Below are 18,435 nucleotides of genomic sequence, written 5' to 3' on the forward strand. Positions count from 1 at the left end.
GAAGATGTTTATCTTTCAAAGGCTGTAAGTTAGTTGTATGTTTGAGAAATTTGAATTTGTACATTTATTTGGTTTCAAATTTGCTGCTCTTGAAATGCACCTGCTGTTGATAGGGTGCGCCACAGGTGGCACGCTAACGTCCCAGGTAGCCTCAAGAAGTTAAGGAAGTAACCCCCGGACCCTAATGGTACTCGGTTCTTCTCCTAACTCTGTGTGTGATCAGCAGTGCTCATATGTGTACATACCTTCTTGCAGTGGATAACGTGGACCCAAGTGACTCTCTCAGCTTTTCTAATGGCAAAGGCAATGGTTTAACAGAACCTGGTATGGGCCTTCCCAACGGGGCTGCTTCCCGTCTTTTCTCCTCAGGGACTGGATCCACACCCAGTCTCCTGGTTGGATTGAGTGAATCACCTTCTCCTGTAATTCACCTGTTGGACACAAATTCTTGGACATACGGGTTTGGTTAACAAACAGTCTTCTCGTGTGTTCTGTTAGTATTACTTCAACGTCTATGTCTACCTGTTCTGGTATCTCTATTCTCCCTAACTCTGGCATTCTATAGGCTCTACCTGATTAGCTAAAATGTCATCCATCCTTTAAAGAGATAGATCCTAGTAAACCAACTCTAGGGATAATATCTTGACCTAATATTCTAGCTACCATAATCATGTCCACCAAGTAAGTTGGGAATGCTTCTACCCATTTGCTATACTTATCTATTATTGTTAAACACCCCTTCTTCCCCTCAATTCGGAATAGTTCACTAAGTCCATTTCCAAAAGTTGGAATGGATATTCTACAAAAAAAAATTTTGTTTAAGTAATTATCCTAACATGTTCTATCGTCTGCTCTACCATACTCCCTCTATTTATACATGGCTCAAGCCATGTATCAATATTGCTGCATATCTAAACAAATTATCCTTATGTCAGCCCTTCTCTTGTAAGATTGCCCCCTTTCATTTTCCACATGTCCAATTCTCCCTTGGGCATTCATCCTTAGCTATCATTTAACAATCCTCTGTCAAGTGTCTTATCTTCTTTAAGATGTATCTGTGCTGTTTTGTATGGTTTTAATTGTCTAGGTGCTTGTCTGTGTAAATAGTAACTTTTCTCTCCTTTCTTATTTCACCGGTTCTAGTCAATGCTACTATTTCGGCCTACTGTGCAGAATAGTGTCTGGGCAATGGTTCAGTGTCTAACACCTGAAACCAACTAAGCTTTCATTGTCCTTTTAGTTAGGGTAACAATTACTTTCAACAAAATGATCATATCTCCTCCTAGTGAATTTACCAAACATAACCTTAAAATCAAAACTAAAATACATGCCTGCCAACGGAGCCGATAGTCTCTCCATGAATTAATATCCTAGAGCTAAGTGAACCAAATTCTCTTCCTATCTACTCCTGCTGGCCCCCCTCCTTTCTTCCTGCTACTCCCCAACCCTCAAGGTTTCAGCAGTGCAGGGGAGGATTTCTCCGTCTGCCCTTCTATCTGTCTCCAGCTTTTTCTCATAACAGAAAGTATCAAATCTGGGTTGTTTCCAAATATTGACTAAATGTCTCATTGTCTCCTTGGTTGCACTCCTGAACTTTAGAAAAATCAACCTGTCTAGATATTGCATATCTACTTAAATTTATCACAATACCCTCAATGATCCTAGATCACCTACAAATGTCATATATCCCTGTCCTGTTGACCTAAGTCTACCATTATTAAACTTATTCACAACAAAATATAATACTATTATATCAATTCCACAGCCTTGTTGTGTTAAATCTCTTACACTGCTTTCAACCACAGCTGACTTCCTAAGGAAAAATAAACGTATCTAGATCATGTAAAAAATACCCCTGTTACTGGTCAAAATATTTTCAAATAACATAATCAGATCAAAATGACTAATCTGATTTACTCCACCAAGAAACATTACTGTACCCTTATTGTTCTACGAAAATAGACTTAAGGAAGCCTACCCTTAGTCTAAGGCTTTGCCCTTTTAGTCTTCTCATTGGTTCAAATGATCAATTGTGTCTAAGAACTTTAACTCCATCATAATTATCAGTTCTACAAATTCCCTTGCAATCAATATCACCAATGACCTTAAATTCACCATCCAAATGGCTTTTCAATGTGGCTGATCAGACCACACAGGAAAAGTCACCAGAGGGGTCAAAAGTCATTCCACCCTTTCAGAACCGTGTTTCTTACTACATTAAACAAATTAAAGCTAAGAACTTTATCTACATTTTGTATCCCAGGTTCCCAGAACATTCCCTATCAAAATCATTTCATGTGTTTATTAAAACTCAGAAAACCAAACTTCCAAAATGCCATGTGTGTATACCCCTTTAAGATATCCTGTCCCTAGGTAAAAGCGCTCCTTTTTCCATAAAATAACCACAAATATTTGGTCATCATTCCTTATACTACACCGATTCAGAAACCCAAACGTTAGCTACAAACAAAACCTAATAATAACTCCACTGTACTTCCTCAAATCATTCATAATTTGTTTTAAACTTCCTCAACGGTTCTGTGTACTTTAATTGAACATACACTACCCTTGGATAAAATATTTTACTTCCAATCTATGAAACCCCATATTTTAACGTACTATTTGACTAATTTGACCCAAGATTCCTTAAAACCTTAAAACCCCTTCAGTTTGTCTGCAAACAGGCCCATTCTGTTTGCTAGGAATACCCTGCCATTATACACAACTGTGTTTAATGTGCATCGTCCCTGTAAAATAAAATTAACTCCATGTATCGCTCATCTCCCGTAAATTCCTGCACCTCCTTTACGCGCTTCCCCCTCCTGCTTCCACTCGGAACAGGTTGTGTCTGTTTTTCGTTTTAGCGTTTCCAATATTCTACCGGGCTCCCCGTCGACTGGGAGTCCGTTGGGTGCATTAATACTACCTTATTTTAGCCATCCCTTATATAATTTTTCGCCTCTCCTCTTCCATTCTTTCCCATCGCGACCACCATTCCTTTCGAGAGTCGCTTTCAAAGTTTTCAACACCCGTTCTGGTTCAATATCCCCCATTCTCACGTTACCTTTTCCACAGAGGAATTATGTCTCCCTTCCTATGATCTCTTTTACCCCGCTAATTTCTAGACCTGTTTTTAACAATGTATTATGCCCACACGGTAAACCCCCAAATATAACCTGGAACCTAGCCTAAAACCTAGCCTATACCTCTTTGTATAGGACCTCGTAAAGGACCTCGTCCTGGGAATCGAACTAATCCTGAACCTTCTCTATAAGATGAACAACCCTGTAAAGCATTACTGGATAGCCGATATATTAAACACTCAAACCAGATATTCAGATCGCTGTCTAATATCCAATGTACTACATTCACACGATTGGGTTGGCCTCCCAAACTTCACACAGTCCCGTTGATAGTCAGATTTATCAACCACATTCAAACCGATACCTAGTATCTAGTACATTTCAATCGCTGGTTATATTCGTAATTACCCACATTCAGTCGGTTAAAGAACTCAAAACCTATACCCGAAACCTAGCCTGAAATATGATCAATATCTACAGGTCCTCGTAAGGGTCCTCGTAAGAGGTTAACCACACACACACATTCAGTCGGTTAAATAACTCAGAACCTATACCCGAAACCTAGCCTGAAATATGAGTCAATTAATTTCAGGTCCTTGTAAGGGTCCTCGTAAGAGGTTAACCACACACACACACATCATATTACCTAATAAATATCATTCATCACAGTTCTTAATAGGTCACATGCATTACTGTTTAACCGGTTGTCAACAATGCATTTATCACTTAATCAAACTCCAAATGTTCAATACATACTTCAACCAATTTGTATATGTTAAAAATAAAAATTTGGTCACTTACATCAAACAGGTGTCTCACAAAAATACATTTGGAAATAGCCAATGTGCAGAACTTCAGTTATTCACAATAGGTGTCTGCTTACCTTTTTAGTTGACCGGTCAGGATTTGTGAAACACACCGTCCGACGACAGCGATGGCCAATCGGCCGGACAAGTTCCAGCGAAGTCCCTACAGCAGATCACGTCGGGGTCACCATGTTAGGTTGCGTCAATTCGAATCTGGTGTCAGGACAAAGAGAAACTCTGGTCTCTAGTACTGTTTCACAGCTGTTTATTAAGCTAAGTAAATAGTGATAAATGCAATGTTTGTATATACGGGTTCACTGTAACACCTCGCAGGGCAGACAGAGAACTGAAATGACATAAGTTCTTCCTTAAATACTTCTTGACAGACGTAGTTCCCTCTCCCTGAGGGCCTGTCATAGTAGAGGCTTGGGTGTGGTTTAGACTTACTCCAGCCTATCGTTGGCGTGCAGGCTGGTCCCAGCCTCTAGACGCATCTTTGTTGCCAAGCATAGTTGTCTTCTAGCTTATCTTCGTGTGTGTACCCGAGAGTCAGACACCCAAGGACAGTGCCTGTTCTTGTGCCACAGCCATTCTCCCCTATATCAGTTCCTCACATACACCTGTCTTGGAGCGGCCCCACAACCAGGCATTGTGTGTGTGTGTCACGAGTCTACTCAGCCTACACTACTAGCCAGCAACCCTCCAGTTAGTCATGTCTATTATATGTCTCTCAATCTATGTTAATACAATATAAACCTCTTATGTTTAGCATTAGTATTCATAAGTTATGCACCACAACAAATTTTATTATATAGGTTTAAATAGTTGTAATATACTGCTCAAAAAAATAAAGGGAACACTAAAATAGCACATCCTAGATCTGAATGAATGAAATAATCTTATTAAATACTTTTTTCTTTACATAGTTGAATGTGCTGACAACAAAATCACACAAAAATAATCAATGGAAATCCAATTTATCAACCCATGGAGGTCTGGATTTGGAGTCACACTCAAAATTAAAGTGGAAAACCACACTACAGACTGATCCAACTTTGATGTAATGTCCTTAACCTCTACGGGCTAGGGGGCAGTATTGAGAATTTTGGAAAAAATATGTGCCCAGTTTTAACTGCCTCCTACACCAACTCAGAAGCTAGAATATGCATATTATTGTTCAGGTTTGGATAGAAAACACCCTAAAGTTTCTAAAACTCTTTGAATGGTGTCTGTGAGTATAACAGAACTCCTATGGCAGGCAAAAACCTGAGAAGGTTTCATGCAGGAAGTACCCTGTCTGACAAGGTGTTGTTGTTCTTGCTTCTGTTTATTGAAGAGTCAGGATCTTAGCTGTAACGTGACAATTCCTAGGGCTCCAATAGGCTCTCAGAACCCGAGAAAAACCTGAACGATGACGAGGCAGCCTCAGGCTGAAACACAGAATCCCCTTTTCCAAGTGGCCCATCAGAGGACAATGGAATTGTCACGTTCTACGCCATGCGAGCGACCGTAATTTACCATTCTGATAGTGTCTAGAACGCACGAACAAAACGTCTCTGATGGAACATAACGATGGATTATTTGGGACCAAACCTACATTTGTTATTGAAGTAGAAGTCCTGGGAGTGCATTCTGATGAAGAACAGGAAAGGTAAGACCATTTTTCTTATAGGAAATGTGATTTTGGTGAAGGCTAAACTGGGTGGGTGTCTAAATAGCTAGCCCGTGATGGCTGGGCTATGTACTTAGAATATTGCAAAATGTGCTTCATCCGAAAAGCTATTTTAAAATCGGACATATCGAGTGCATAGAGGAGTAATGTATCTATAATTCTTAAAATAATTGTTATGCTTTTTGTGAACATTTATCGTGAGTAATTTAGTAAATTGTTAGTAAATTCACCGGAAGTTTGCGGGGGGTATGCTTTTTCTGAACGTCACATGCTAATGTAAAAAGCTGGTTTTTGATATAAATATGAACTTGATTGAACAGACATGCATGTATTGTATAACATAATGTCCTAGGTGTGTCATCTGATGAAGATCATAAAAGGTTAGTGCTGCATTTAGCTGTGGTTTGGGTTTTTGTGACATATGCTAGCTTGAAAAATGGGTGTCTGATTATTTCTGGCTGGGTACTCTGCTGACATAATCTAATGTTTTGCTTTCGTTGTAAAGCCTTTTTGAAATCGGACAGTGTGGTTAGATTAACGAGAGTCTTGTCTTTAAATAGCTGTAAAATAGTCATATGTTTGAGAAATTGAAGTAATAGCATTTCAAACGTTTTAAAAATCACGCCACAGGATTCAACTGGCTGTTACGTAGGTGGGACGAATTCGTCTCGCCGGTCCCATAGAGGTTAAAACAAGTCAAAATGAGGCTCAGTAGTGTGTGTGGCCTCCACGTGCCTGTATGACCTCCCTACAACGCCTGGGCATGCTCCTGATGAGGTGGCGGATGGTCTCCTGAGGGATCTCCTCCCAGACCTGGACTAAAGCATCCGCCAACTCCTGGACAGTCTGTGGTGCAACGTGGCGTTGGTGGATGGAGCGAGACATGATGTCCCAGATGTGCTCAATTGGATTCAGGTCTGGGGAACGGGCGGGCCAGTCCATAGCATCAATGCCTTCCTCTTGCAGGAACTGCTGACACACTCCAGCCACATGAGGTCCAGCATTGTCTTGCATTAGGAGGAACCCAGGGCCAACCGCACCAGCATATGGTCTCACAAGGGGTCTGAGGATCTCCTCTCGGTACCTAATGGCAGTCAGGCTACCTCTGGCGAGCACATGGAGGGCTGTGCGGCCCCCCAAAGAAATGCCACCCCACACCATGACTGACCCACCGCCAAACCGGTCATGCTGGAGGATGTTGCAGGCAGCAGAACGTTCTCCACGGAGTCTCCAGACTCTGTCACGTCTGTCAAGTGCTCAGTGTGAACCTGCTTTCATCTGTGAAGAGCACAGGGCGCCAGTGGCGAATTTGCCAATCTTGGTGTTCTCTGGCAAATGCCAAACGTCCTGCACGGTGTTGGGCTGTAAGCACAACCCCCACCTGTGGACGTCGGGCCCTCATACCACCCTCATGGAGTCTGTTTCTGACTGTTTGAGCAGACACATGCACATTTGTGGCCTGCTGGAGGTCATTTTGCAGGGCTCTGGCAGTGCTCCTCCTTGCACAAAGGCGGAGGTAGCGGTCCTGCTGCTGGGTTGTTGCCCTCCTACGGCCTCCTCCACGTCTCCTGATGTACTGGCCTGTCTGCTGGTAGCGCCTCCATGCTCTGGACACTACGCTGACAGACACAGCAAACCTTCTTGCCACAGCTCGCATTGATGTGCCATCCTGGATGAGCTGCACTACCTGAGCCACTTGTGTGGGTTGTAGACTCCATCTCATGCTACCACTAGAGTGAAAGCACCGCCAGCATTCAAAAGTGACCAAAACATCAGCCAGGAAGCATAGGAACTGAGAAGTGGTCTGTGGTCCCCACCTGCAGAACCACTCCTTTATTGGGGGTGTCTTGCTAATTGCCTATAATTTCCACCTGTTGTCTATTCCATTTGCACAACAGCATGTGAAATTTATTGTCAATCAGTGTTGCTTCCTAAGTGGACAGTTTGATTTCACAGAAGTGTGATTGACTTGGAGTTACATTGTGTTGTTTAAGTGTTCCCTTTATTTTTTTGAGCAGTGTATATCCTCTAGGGGCTATGTGGGACACAAGCGTGCCACCCCTGGTACACCCTATCAACAACAGGTGAAATATCAAGAGCGCCAAATTTGAAAACAATTAAATGTCATAATTCAAATTTCTCAAACATACAACTATCTTACACCCTTTGAAAGATAAACATCTCCTTAATCTAACCACGTTGTCCGATTTCAAAAAGGCTTTACGGCGAAAGCATAAAGTTAGATTATGTTAGGAGAGTACATTGACAATAGCTGTGTGTAATGTTTTGTCAATTCAAAGACAGGCGTCACCAAAAGCAGAAAACCAGCTAAAATTATGCACTAACCTTTGACAATCTCCATCAGATGACACTCCTAGGACATTATGTTAGACAATACATGCATTTTTAGTTCTATCAAGTTCATATTTATATCCAAAAACAGCATTTTACTATGGCATTGATGTTCAGGAAATCGTTTCCCTCCAATAACCGCCAGTCAAATCAGCACAACAAATTAAATAATTACTATTCGAAAACATTGGTAAAATATTATATTGTCATTCAAAGAATTATAGATTTACATCTCTTGAACGCAACCGGATTGCCAGATTTAAAAATAACCTTACTGGGAAATCACACTTTGCAATAATCTGAGCACTGCGCCCAGAAAAATACGCTTTGCGATACAGACTAACCGCCATGTTGGAGAGATCTAAAATCGAAAATACTATGTAAATAATCCATTACCTTTGATTCTCTTCATCAGATGTCACTTCCAGGAATCCCAGGTCCATAACGAATGTAGTTTTGTTCGAAAAAGCTCATAATTTATGTCCAAATAGCTCTGTGTTGTTAGCACATGATATATGCCCGCCGGACTTCACTTCATGAACGAGGGGGAAAAAAATATTTACGTTCGTTCAAACATGTCAAACGTTGTATAGCATAAATCATTAGTGCCTTTTTTAACCAGAACATGAATCATATTCAAGGCGGACGATTGCATTCTCTTTTAAAACGTATTGGAACGAGAGTACCCAACATGAACTCGCGCGCCAGAGTCTAATCGGCCACCACCGTTCCATGGCTCTTGTTCGGTCAGATCTCACAGTAGAAGACTCAAAACACTTTGTAAAGACTGGTGACATCTAGTGGAAGCCATAGGAAGTGCTCAAAGATTAATAAGCCCCTGTGTGTTTCAATGGCATAGGCTTAAAGGTAATTCAACACATCAGGTATCCACTTCCTGTCAGAATTTGTCTCAGGGTTTTGACTGCCATATGAGTTCTGTTATACTTACAGACACCATTCAAACAGTTTTAGAAAATTCAGAGTGTTTTCTATCCAAACCTGAACAATAATATGCATATTCTAGCTTCTGAGTTGGTGTTGGAGGCAGTTAAAAATGGGCACATATTTTTTTCAAAATTCTCAATACTGCCCCCTAGCCCTAAGAAGATATTGGTTATGCAAACAAATAGTTGGTCAAACCCTAACAGTAATCTGAAGAACATGCGGTCAATCCCTGTTCATACATTTATACAACAGAAGTAGCATGGTTGCCAACTTTTATGGCTTCATTTAGAAAAACTGAAATTCATGGGTTCGATCCATGTCTGTACCTGTTTTAAGAATTGCTGCTATCATTTCATTGTAGTTTCAATGGAGTGGTGTATCTAAAAATTACATTGTATTGATATTGCATTTTATCTGCAAATGAAATGGGATGGAAGCTCAGAGGGGGAGTGCATGCAAAATATGTATGAGGTCCTCGGTTCAATCCCAAGATTCTCCACTGAATTTATTTGAGTGCCAAATTCACATTTACACAACTACTACTTTCCAGAATGTTGATATATAATTCTCAGGGTAGAGTGGCATGGTGGCCAAGTGGTAAGGTGTCGGTCTCGTAAACCTAAGATCATGGGTTCAAATCCCGTGCCGTGCCTTTATGAAAGACATCTGATATCATCGACCTGTGCTTCTATTGGAGGACTTTGCAGAAAAAGCAAGTTGTATCAATATTGCAACACAGCTATTACAGTAAGGGGATGTATCTCCATGGTAGAGCCAGTACTTTACATGTATGCGGTCCAACGTTAATCCCCAACTTCTCTTTTCAGTGTATTTACTTGTTAAATTAGTTTTTGCACAACTCCCACTTTCCAGAATGTTGACATTCTAAGAATGAAATAGATATGCTAAATCATCTGTTTCTGTAAACTGAAGCACATGGGTTCAATCCTTGTTCCACGTTTATGGAAGATAGCTGATATTATGGAAATGTACTTTCATTAGAACAGTGTAAAGAATAGGTAAATTGTATTGATATGACCACTGCGACCTGTATGCTCTAGTCGGCTGTCCCTCGCTACCTATTCGTCACCAGACCCACTGACTTCAGGTCATCTATAAGTCTATGCTATGTAAAGCTCCGCCTTATCTCAGCTCACTGGTCACGATAACAACACCCACCCGTAGCACTCGCTCCAGCAGATATATCTCACTGGTAATCCCCAAAGCCAACACCTCCTTTGGCCACGTTTCCTTCCAGTTCTCTGCTGCCAATGACTGGAACGAATTGCAAAAATCGCTGAATGTGGACACTTATATTTCCCTCACTAACTTTAAACATCAGCTATCTGAGCAGCTAACCGATCGCTGCAGCTGTACAAAGGCCATCTGTAAATAGCCCACCCAATCTACCTACCTCATCCCCATATTGTTTTTATTTACTTTCCGCTCTTTTGCACACCCGTATTTCTACTTGCACATCATCTGCTCATCTATCACTCCAGTGTTAATTTGCTAAATTGTAATTACCTTACTACCATGGCCTATTTATTACCTTACCTCCTCATGCCATTTGCACACACTGTATATAGACTTTCTTATTTCTATTGTGTTATTGACTGTACGCTTGTTTATTCCATGTGTATCTCTGTGTTGTTGTTTGTGTCGCACTGCTTTGCTTTATCTTGGCCAGGTCGCAGTTCTCAATGAGAACTTTGTGACGGCCCTGAATTTTTCTGAACCGTCTCAGTGCTTCTCCTTCTAATAGGGCGCTTTCCCTTTAATTCTCAATTAAATAGTGCTTCTCCTTCCAATAGGGCACTTCCCCTTTAATTCCCAATTAAATAGTCAGCATCAGCTGTGCAAAAGTGGGGTTATATGGAGACGTGAAAGAGGATGTGTTTAACCCTCAGTTCTGAAGCTTCTTCCAATAGGGCGCTTCCCCTTTAATTCCCAATTCAATAGTCAGCATCAGCTCCGCAAAAGTGGGGTTATATACTACTAGCCAGTCAACTCAGAGAAAGAGTCACCACTGTCGATGGACTGGTTCGCCTGGGACAGCAGTTCGAGAAGGACAGAGAATGCCAAAAGCAATATGAACAGAGAAAGAAACAGACACCCAAACCGTTACCCAAGCCAGACCATCAACAACAGCCAGAGTATCCAGCCAAGACACCTCCCATGTTCTGTTGGAGATGTAGCCAAAAGGGATATTCTTCAGCTACATGTCCAAGACCGTATCAAGTAAACCCTTCCAGAAACCACAAATCACAACAGGCAAACACACCTAACTCCCTTCGCAGGAACGACCATCCTACTCTGGGTGCTTTGACCAGAGTTGAAACCCCAAGAGTCACTGCCTACACCCCCCCATCGACACCCCCCTCCTTTCAGTCAATACCGCACCAACTGGTGTTACCCCTGTCCATAGGTCCATGGACAGGAAGAGCCATCCTGGACACCGGGTCATCCTCCACACCTTGTTCAATGAGAAACTGTGGAAGGAGGTTAAAGGTCCACACTATAACTTGAAGCCGTGGACAGAAGGTCCACTCTATCTGGCTGATTGTGAGGCTAAACGACCACTTGGATGGAGTGAGGTAGAGTTCTGCCTGTGTAACCACTCCTATATGATTCCTTCTGTTATCCTACAAACCAAGAACCTTGCTTTTCCTGTCGTGTTGGGAATTGATTTCATGTACTTCAGTGGTGTCCAGATTGATATCGCACACAATTGCTACTGGTTTCCATACAATCCGAGCAAGAAGCATTTCTTCCAGTCAGAAGCTTCAAAGTTACATGATTGGGGTCCAAATGTGGCAGTCTTCTCTGCCATTGCTCCGGTACCACTAACCCTTGATAATCCTTCTGATGATCTCCTTTTACAGGCTGTGAGAAGAGCTCAGCTGGAACAGCCAGAGGAGTTAAGGATGTTGGAACAGCTGCAGAATAACGCTGATGTATGTACTTCAAAGCTGGGACGTACCGGGCTCCTGAAGCACAAAATATTCCTTACACAGGAAATGCCGATCAAGCAGAAGCCATATCGTTTGTCCCCAGTGAAGCTAATCATCCAAAAGGGACTCATTAATGATATGTTGACACAAAATATAATTGAACGTTCATCCTCTCCCTGGGCTGCTCCTGTTGTCCTCATCCCAAAAAAGTCCGGTGGTCTTAGATTTTGTGTGGACTATAGGAAGACCAACAAGGTTTCCCAGACTGATGCCTATCCTCTTCCCACCATCCAAGAGATCCTGGAGTCATTGTCTGGTGCGGTTGTGTTCACTACCCTTGACCTCAATAGTGGCTATTGGCAGGTTGAGATGGACCAGGAAAGCAAGGACAAGACTGCTTTTGTCTGTGCTGAGGGCTTGTTTTCCTTTAAGGTGATGCCTTTTGGATTAAAGAATGCACCTGCCACTTTCCAAAGACTCATGGAGATTACGTTAGGTGAGCTCAAAGGGAAGATCTGTTTCGTCTACCTGGACGATATAATTATCTACTCCCAGAACAGAGAACAACACTTTCAAGAGCTTCAAGCAGTTTTGGACAAGCTAAGGGAAGCTGGTCTAACATTGAACATGAAGAAGAGCAACTTCTGCCAAACCTCCCTGAAATTCCTTGGCCATATTGTGTCTTTTGACGGCACACATGTGGATCCTGAAAAGACCAAGGTGGTACAAAATGTCCCTGTCCCAACCACACTCAAGGCCCTTCAACGGTTCCTTGGGATGGCTGGATGGTACCATCGGTTTGTGTTGAACTTCTCCCAGGTGGCAGAACCCCTCAACACATTGATGCGAAAAGGTGCGAAATTCTGATGGACGGCAGAGTGCCAGACCTCTTTTGAAACCCGAAACGACACCTCGTCACACCTCCCATTTTGGGTCATCCCAACTTTGATTTCCCTTTTGTTGTTTACACTGATGCAAGTGATGTTGGACTTGGTGCTGTTCTAGTCCAACAGACTGGACTTGGCACTGAAGAAGTGCTAGCGTTCGCCAGTCGAACATTGAATGGAGCAGAACGGAACTACTCCACAACCGAGCAAGAGTGCCTTGCAGTTGTCTGGGCTTTGGAAAAGTGGAGGTACTACCTGGAGGGAAGACACTTCACTGTGGTCACTGACCATTCCTCCCTTGTGTGGGTGTTCAAGACCAACAAACCAAGCACCAGACTCATCAGATGGGCTCTACGGTTGCAAGAGTTCACCTTTGCAGTAGAATACAGGAAAGGAAAATACAACACTGTTCCAGATGCCTTATCCAGAGCTCCTGCTGGTGGTAATGGTGGCCCTCATCTTACATGTGCTACTGTCCTGTCAAGCAGTCGAGACTCACCCAAAACTGACTTTCCCATCTCTGATGAGGCCATTTGGAAAGCCCAACAGGATGATCCAGAAGTACAGGCTTTGTACCAGACTATTCTGGAAGATGGAGAAAAGATGGTCAATCCTACCACAAGCTGACCATCATTGAAGACAAAGTCTACCGAGTTGTACAACTACCTCACAGAACACTATACCAAATGTACATACCTGAAACTCTACGCCTTCAACTGCTTCAACATTTCCACGAAGACCCGTTAGCTGGTCATTTGGGCAGGTTCAAAACCTACAAGCGGTTGCAAGCATTACTGTACTGGCCACATCTGAGCATGGATGTGAAGTCACACATCCGAAACTGTCAGGTTTGTCAAATGTACAAACCATAAGGTAGAAAGCCTGCTGGCAAGTTGCAGCAAACTGTGGTTACCCGACCTTGGGAAATGTTAGGAGTGGATTTGATGGGTCCATTTCCTAGAAGCTCCAATCAGAATGCGTACATGCTTGTTTTTGTTGATTACTATTCCAAGTGGGTGGAGCTCTTTGCCCTGCGTCAGGCCACAGCAAGGACCGTCTCTAACATCCGTACGAAAGAGATCCTGACTCGCTGGGGAGTGCCTGATTACATCCTGTCTGATCGAGGTTCCCAATTCGTCTCTGATCTCTTTGAGGAGACCTGCCAAAGATGGAACCTGAGACAGAAGTTGACCACGGCCTATCACCCACAGACCAACCTCACTGAGAGAGTTAATCGAACCTTGAAGACAATGGTTGCTTCCTATGTAGGAACCCAGCACAAACACTGGAACAAGCACCTTCACGAGTTTCGATTTGCCCTGAATTCTGCTGTGCAAGAGTCCACTGGAGTCACACCTGCAGAGCTGAACCTGAGTCGTCCCCTCCGAGGACCCTTGGAGATGGTGCTACAGCCCCAGCAGGTTACTCCAGACGCTGCTTGCTATGACCAGGTAGTCCATCTCCACGACTTGAGAGCTCTTGTCTCAAAGAACATGATCCAGGCTCGACTCAAGCAGAAGAGAAATTATGATAAGAAGAGACGAGACATGCAGTTCCAGCTTCGTGATCGGGTGTGGCTTCGCTCTCATCCTTATTCAAAAGCTGAACAATTCTTCTCAGCCAAGCTCGCTCCTAAATGGCAAGGACCATATAGGATTGTGGAGCAGAGAGGCCCTTTGAACTACCGAGTGGTGAAAGAGGACACAGGTGAAGATATGCGCGTTGTCCATGTCTCACGCCTTAAGGCCTGTTACCCCTCGGCTGAGGAATTGGAGGAGATTGAGCGCCGCAAGGTCCTGGAGATCTTTGAAGAGGAAAGTGAGGAGACTTTTCTCGGATTCCCAGACCCAGAAGTCTCACGCCTTAACCTCTCTGGGGTATGTGGGACGATTTCGTCCCACCTACGTAACAGCTACTGAAATTCCAGTGGCGCGATTTTTGAATCGTTAGAAATACTATTACTTCAATTTCTCAAACATATGACTATTTTACAGCTATTTAAAGACAAGAATCTCGTTAATCTAACCCCACTGTCCGATTTCAAAAAGGCTTTACAACGAAAGCAAAACATTAGATTATGTCAGCAGAGTGCCCAGCCAGAAAAAAATCAGACAGCCATTTTTCAAGCAAGCATATCATGTCACATAAACCCAAACCATAGCTAAATGCAGCACTAACCTTTGATGATCTTCATCAGATGACACACCTAGGACATTGTGTTATACAATACATGCATGTCTGTTCAATCAAGTTCATATTTATATCAAAAAACAGCTTTTTGCATTAGCATGTGACGTTCAGAAAACGCATAACCCCCGGCAAACTTCCGTTGAATTTACTAACAGTTTGCTAAATTACTCACGATAAACGTTCACAAAAAGCATAACAATTATTTTAAGAATTATAGATACATTACTCCTCTATGCACTCGATATGTCCGATTTTAAAATAGCTTTTCGGATGAAGCACATTTTGCAATAATCTAAGTACATAGCCCGGCATTACAGGGCTAGCTATTTAGATACCCACCCAGGTCAGCATCCACCAAAATCACATTTCCTATAAGAAAAATGTTCTTACCTTGCTTGTTCTTCATCAGAATACACTGCCAGGACTTCTACTTCAATAACAAATGTTGGTTTGGTCCCAAATAATCCATCGTTATATCCAAACAGCGACGTTTTGTTCGTGAGTTCTAGAATGCTTCTTCACGGTCTCGCGCATGGCGCATTGGCGTGTCAAAAATGTCTAAATATTCCATTACCGTACTTCGAAGCATGTCAACCGCTGTTTAAAACCAATTTTTATGCCATTTATGTCGTAGAGAAGTGATAATATTACGACCGGGAGTATGCATTGAGCCTAAACAGCCGAATAAAATTTCTCCTCGGGAGCGACTCATGCACGCGCATCATTCAAAGGTCCTCTGAGCATCCACTTACAAAAGGCGATAATCTGTTTCAACCTGAGGCTCCCTCGTAAACCTTCAGGTTTTTCGCGGGCTCTGAGAGCCTATTGGAGCCCTGGGAATTGTCACGTTACAGCTAAGATCCTTACTTTTCAATAAAAAGATGCAAGACGCACGACTCCTTGTCAGACAGGGTACTTCCTGCTTGAAACCTTGTCAGGTTTTTGCCTGCCATAGGAGTTCTGTTATACTCACAGACACCATTCAAACAGTTTTAGAAAATTCAGAGTGTTTTCTATCCAAACCTGAACAATAATATGCATATTCTAGCTTCTGAGTTGGTGTAGGAGGCAGTTAAAAATGGGAACATATTTTTTCCAAAATTCTCAATACTGCCCCCTACCCCAAACAGGTTAAGGCCTGTGACCCCTCGGCTGAGGAGCGTGAGCGCCAAAAAGTACTGAATATTTTTGTAGAGGAAAGTGATGAGGAGACCTTTCTCGGTTTCCCCGAACAAGATGTGCCTTCCAGGGCAATGGTCGGCTTTTTCCAGGGAGGGGGTGTGTGACGGCCCTGAATTTTTCTGAACCGTCTCAGTGCTTCTCCTTCCAATAGGGCGCTTTCCCTTTAATTCTCAATTAAATAGTGCTTCTCCTTCCAATAGGGCGCTTCCCCTTTAATTCCCAATTAAATAGTCAGCATCAGCTGCGCAAAAGTGGGGTTATATGGAGACGTGAATGAGGATGTGTTCAACCCTCAGTTCTGAAGCTTCTCTCTTCCGTTTGTTGTGTTGCTGTAAAAGTGTGCTTTGTGTAGCCTAATAGCAAATCTACCCAGGATCGGATCCAGTCTTTGCGTCAGTGGACTACACCTCTCCGTTGTTTTTCGTGGCCTTTCTCAGCTGGAGATCTGTCGGCGGATTGGCTTGTCTGACTGACCGACTGACTACAACCTTTTTTGTATACGGTATTTCATTTGTTTTGGTGTGATGTATACCATGATGATTTATGTAGTTAGTTGTAGTTGAGGACTTATTAAGATGTGATACGCTTTATAGTTGTGTGGTAAAATATTTGTAATTTTGATTGTATGATTGACACTGGGTTTACGCTACACTGGTATGAACGGACAAACATTGCGTGACTAAGTTCACTTGAGTTCCCTAAACTTGTTTACCGGGCTGGACTATTTTTAGGCCCGAGGTACAGGACATTTCTGGAGGAACTAGAGCTGTTTAAAGCTCATTATTGTATATTGTTATATGTGTGTGTGTGATCATATGTTAGTAATACAACCACGCAAAAGAATACAGTTGTTTAGTAAGTTCTTTCCAATGTTTTAAGGGTTCATGAAAAGTGTATTTCCATCCTGACTTTTACATGAGTCCTTTGTATTGGTGTAGACTTGACGGACCAGATGGGACTCATTCCCTCCCAAACTAAAAGGAGAAATCAATATTTTCTCTGGTAGGCACAACCTACCTGGCACCCCGATAAATGATAACCTCAAGTCAAAACCATTACAACTTGTTCTCCACTAGCTTACCTGGTTAAATAAAGTGTGATAAAATTTGAATTTGGCACACAAATAAACTCAGTGGAGAATCTTGGGATTGAACCGAGGACGTCATACATATTTTGCATGAAACTACAAGGAAATGATAGCAGCAATTCTTAAACCAGACAGGGGTCGAACCCATGAACCAGTTTTTGAATATGACGCCATAGAAGTTGGCAACAACACCACTTCTGTGCTATTAATGTACAAACAGGGATTGAATGTTCTTCAGATTACAAAACCGAATGATTTAGCACATCACTGTTTCCTGCTTAGAATTTCAACATTCTGTAAAGTAGGAGTTGGGTCAATGCAATAATTTTGAATGGAGAAGCTGGGGATTGAACCCGGGACCTCATACATGCAAAGCATGCGCTCTACCACTGAGCTACATCCCCTTTCTGGAAAATAAGAAAATGTTTCTTTTTTTATTTTATTTCACCTTTATTTAACCAGGTAAGCTAGTGGAGAACAAGTTCTCATTTAGAACTGCGTCCTGGCCAAGATAAAGCAAAGCAGTGCGACACAAACAACAACACAGAGTTACAAATGGAATGAACAAGCGTACAGTCAATAACACAATAGAAAAAAGAAAGTCTATATACAGTGTGTGCAAATGGCATGAGGAGGTAAGGCATAGTAGCGAAGTAATTACAATTTAGCAAATTAACACTGGAGTGATAGTTGAGCAGATGATGATGTGCAAGTACAAATACTGGTGTGCAAAAGAGCAGAAAGTAACTAAAAACAATATGTGGATGAGGTAGGTAGATTGGGTGGGCTATTTACAGATGGGCTATGTACAGCTGCAGCGATCGGTTAGCTGCTCAGATAGCTGATGTTTAAAGTTAGTGAGGGAAATATAAGTCTCCAGCTTCAGCGATTTTTGCAATTCGTTCCAGTCATTGGCAGCAGAGAACTGGAAGGAAAGGCGGCCAAAAGAGGTGTTGGCTTTGGGGATGACCAGTGAGATATATCTGCTGGAGCGCGTGCTACGGGTAGATGTTGTTATCGTGACCAGTGAGCTGAGATAAGGCGGAGCTTTAACTAGCATATACTTATAGATGATCTGGAGCCAGTGGGTCTGGTGACGAATAGGTAGCGAGGGCCAGCCGACTAGAGCATACAGGTCGCAGTGTTCATATCAATACAATTTACCTTTTCTTTACACTGTTCTAATGAATGTACATTTCCATAATATCAGCTATCTTCCATAAACGTGGAACAAGGACTGAACCCATGTGCTTCAGTTTACAGAAACAGATGATTTA

The 18,435-nt window shown here is 42.5% G+C and overlaps 2 non-coding genes across 2 annotated transcripts; one reads left to right on the forward strand and one right to left on the reverse strand.

Annotated features, from left to right (window-relative positions):
• Nucleotides 1-9,438: 9,438 nt before the first annotated feature.
• Nucleotides 9,439-9,511, forward strand: trnat-cgu (transfer RNA threonine (anticodon CGU)). Its single transcript has one exon. It is a non-coding gene; the product is annotated as a tRNA-Thr (tRNA).
• Nucleotides 9,512-17,490: 7,979 nt separating this feature from the next.
• trnaa-ugc (transfer RNA alanine (anticodon UGC)) lies at nucleotides 17,491-17,562 on the reverse strand. Its single transcript has one exon. It is a non-coding gene; the product is annotated as a tRNA-Ala (tRNA).
• Nucleotides 17,563-18,435: the final 873 nt, after the last annotated feature.

Source organism: Salmo trutta, unplaced genomic scaffold (genome assembly GCF_901001165.1).
Source record: "Salmo trutta unplaced genomic scaffold, fSalTru1.1, whole genome shotgun sequence".
NCBI classification, from domain to species: Eukaryota; Metazoa; Chordata; class Actinopteri; order Salmoniformes; family Salmonidae; genus Salmo; species Salmo trutta.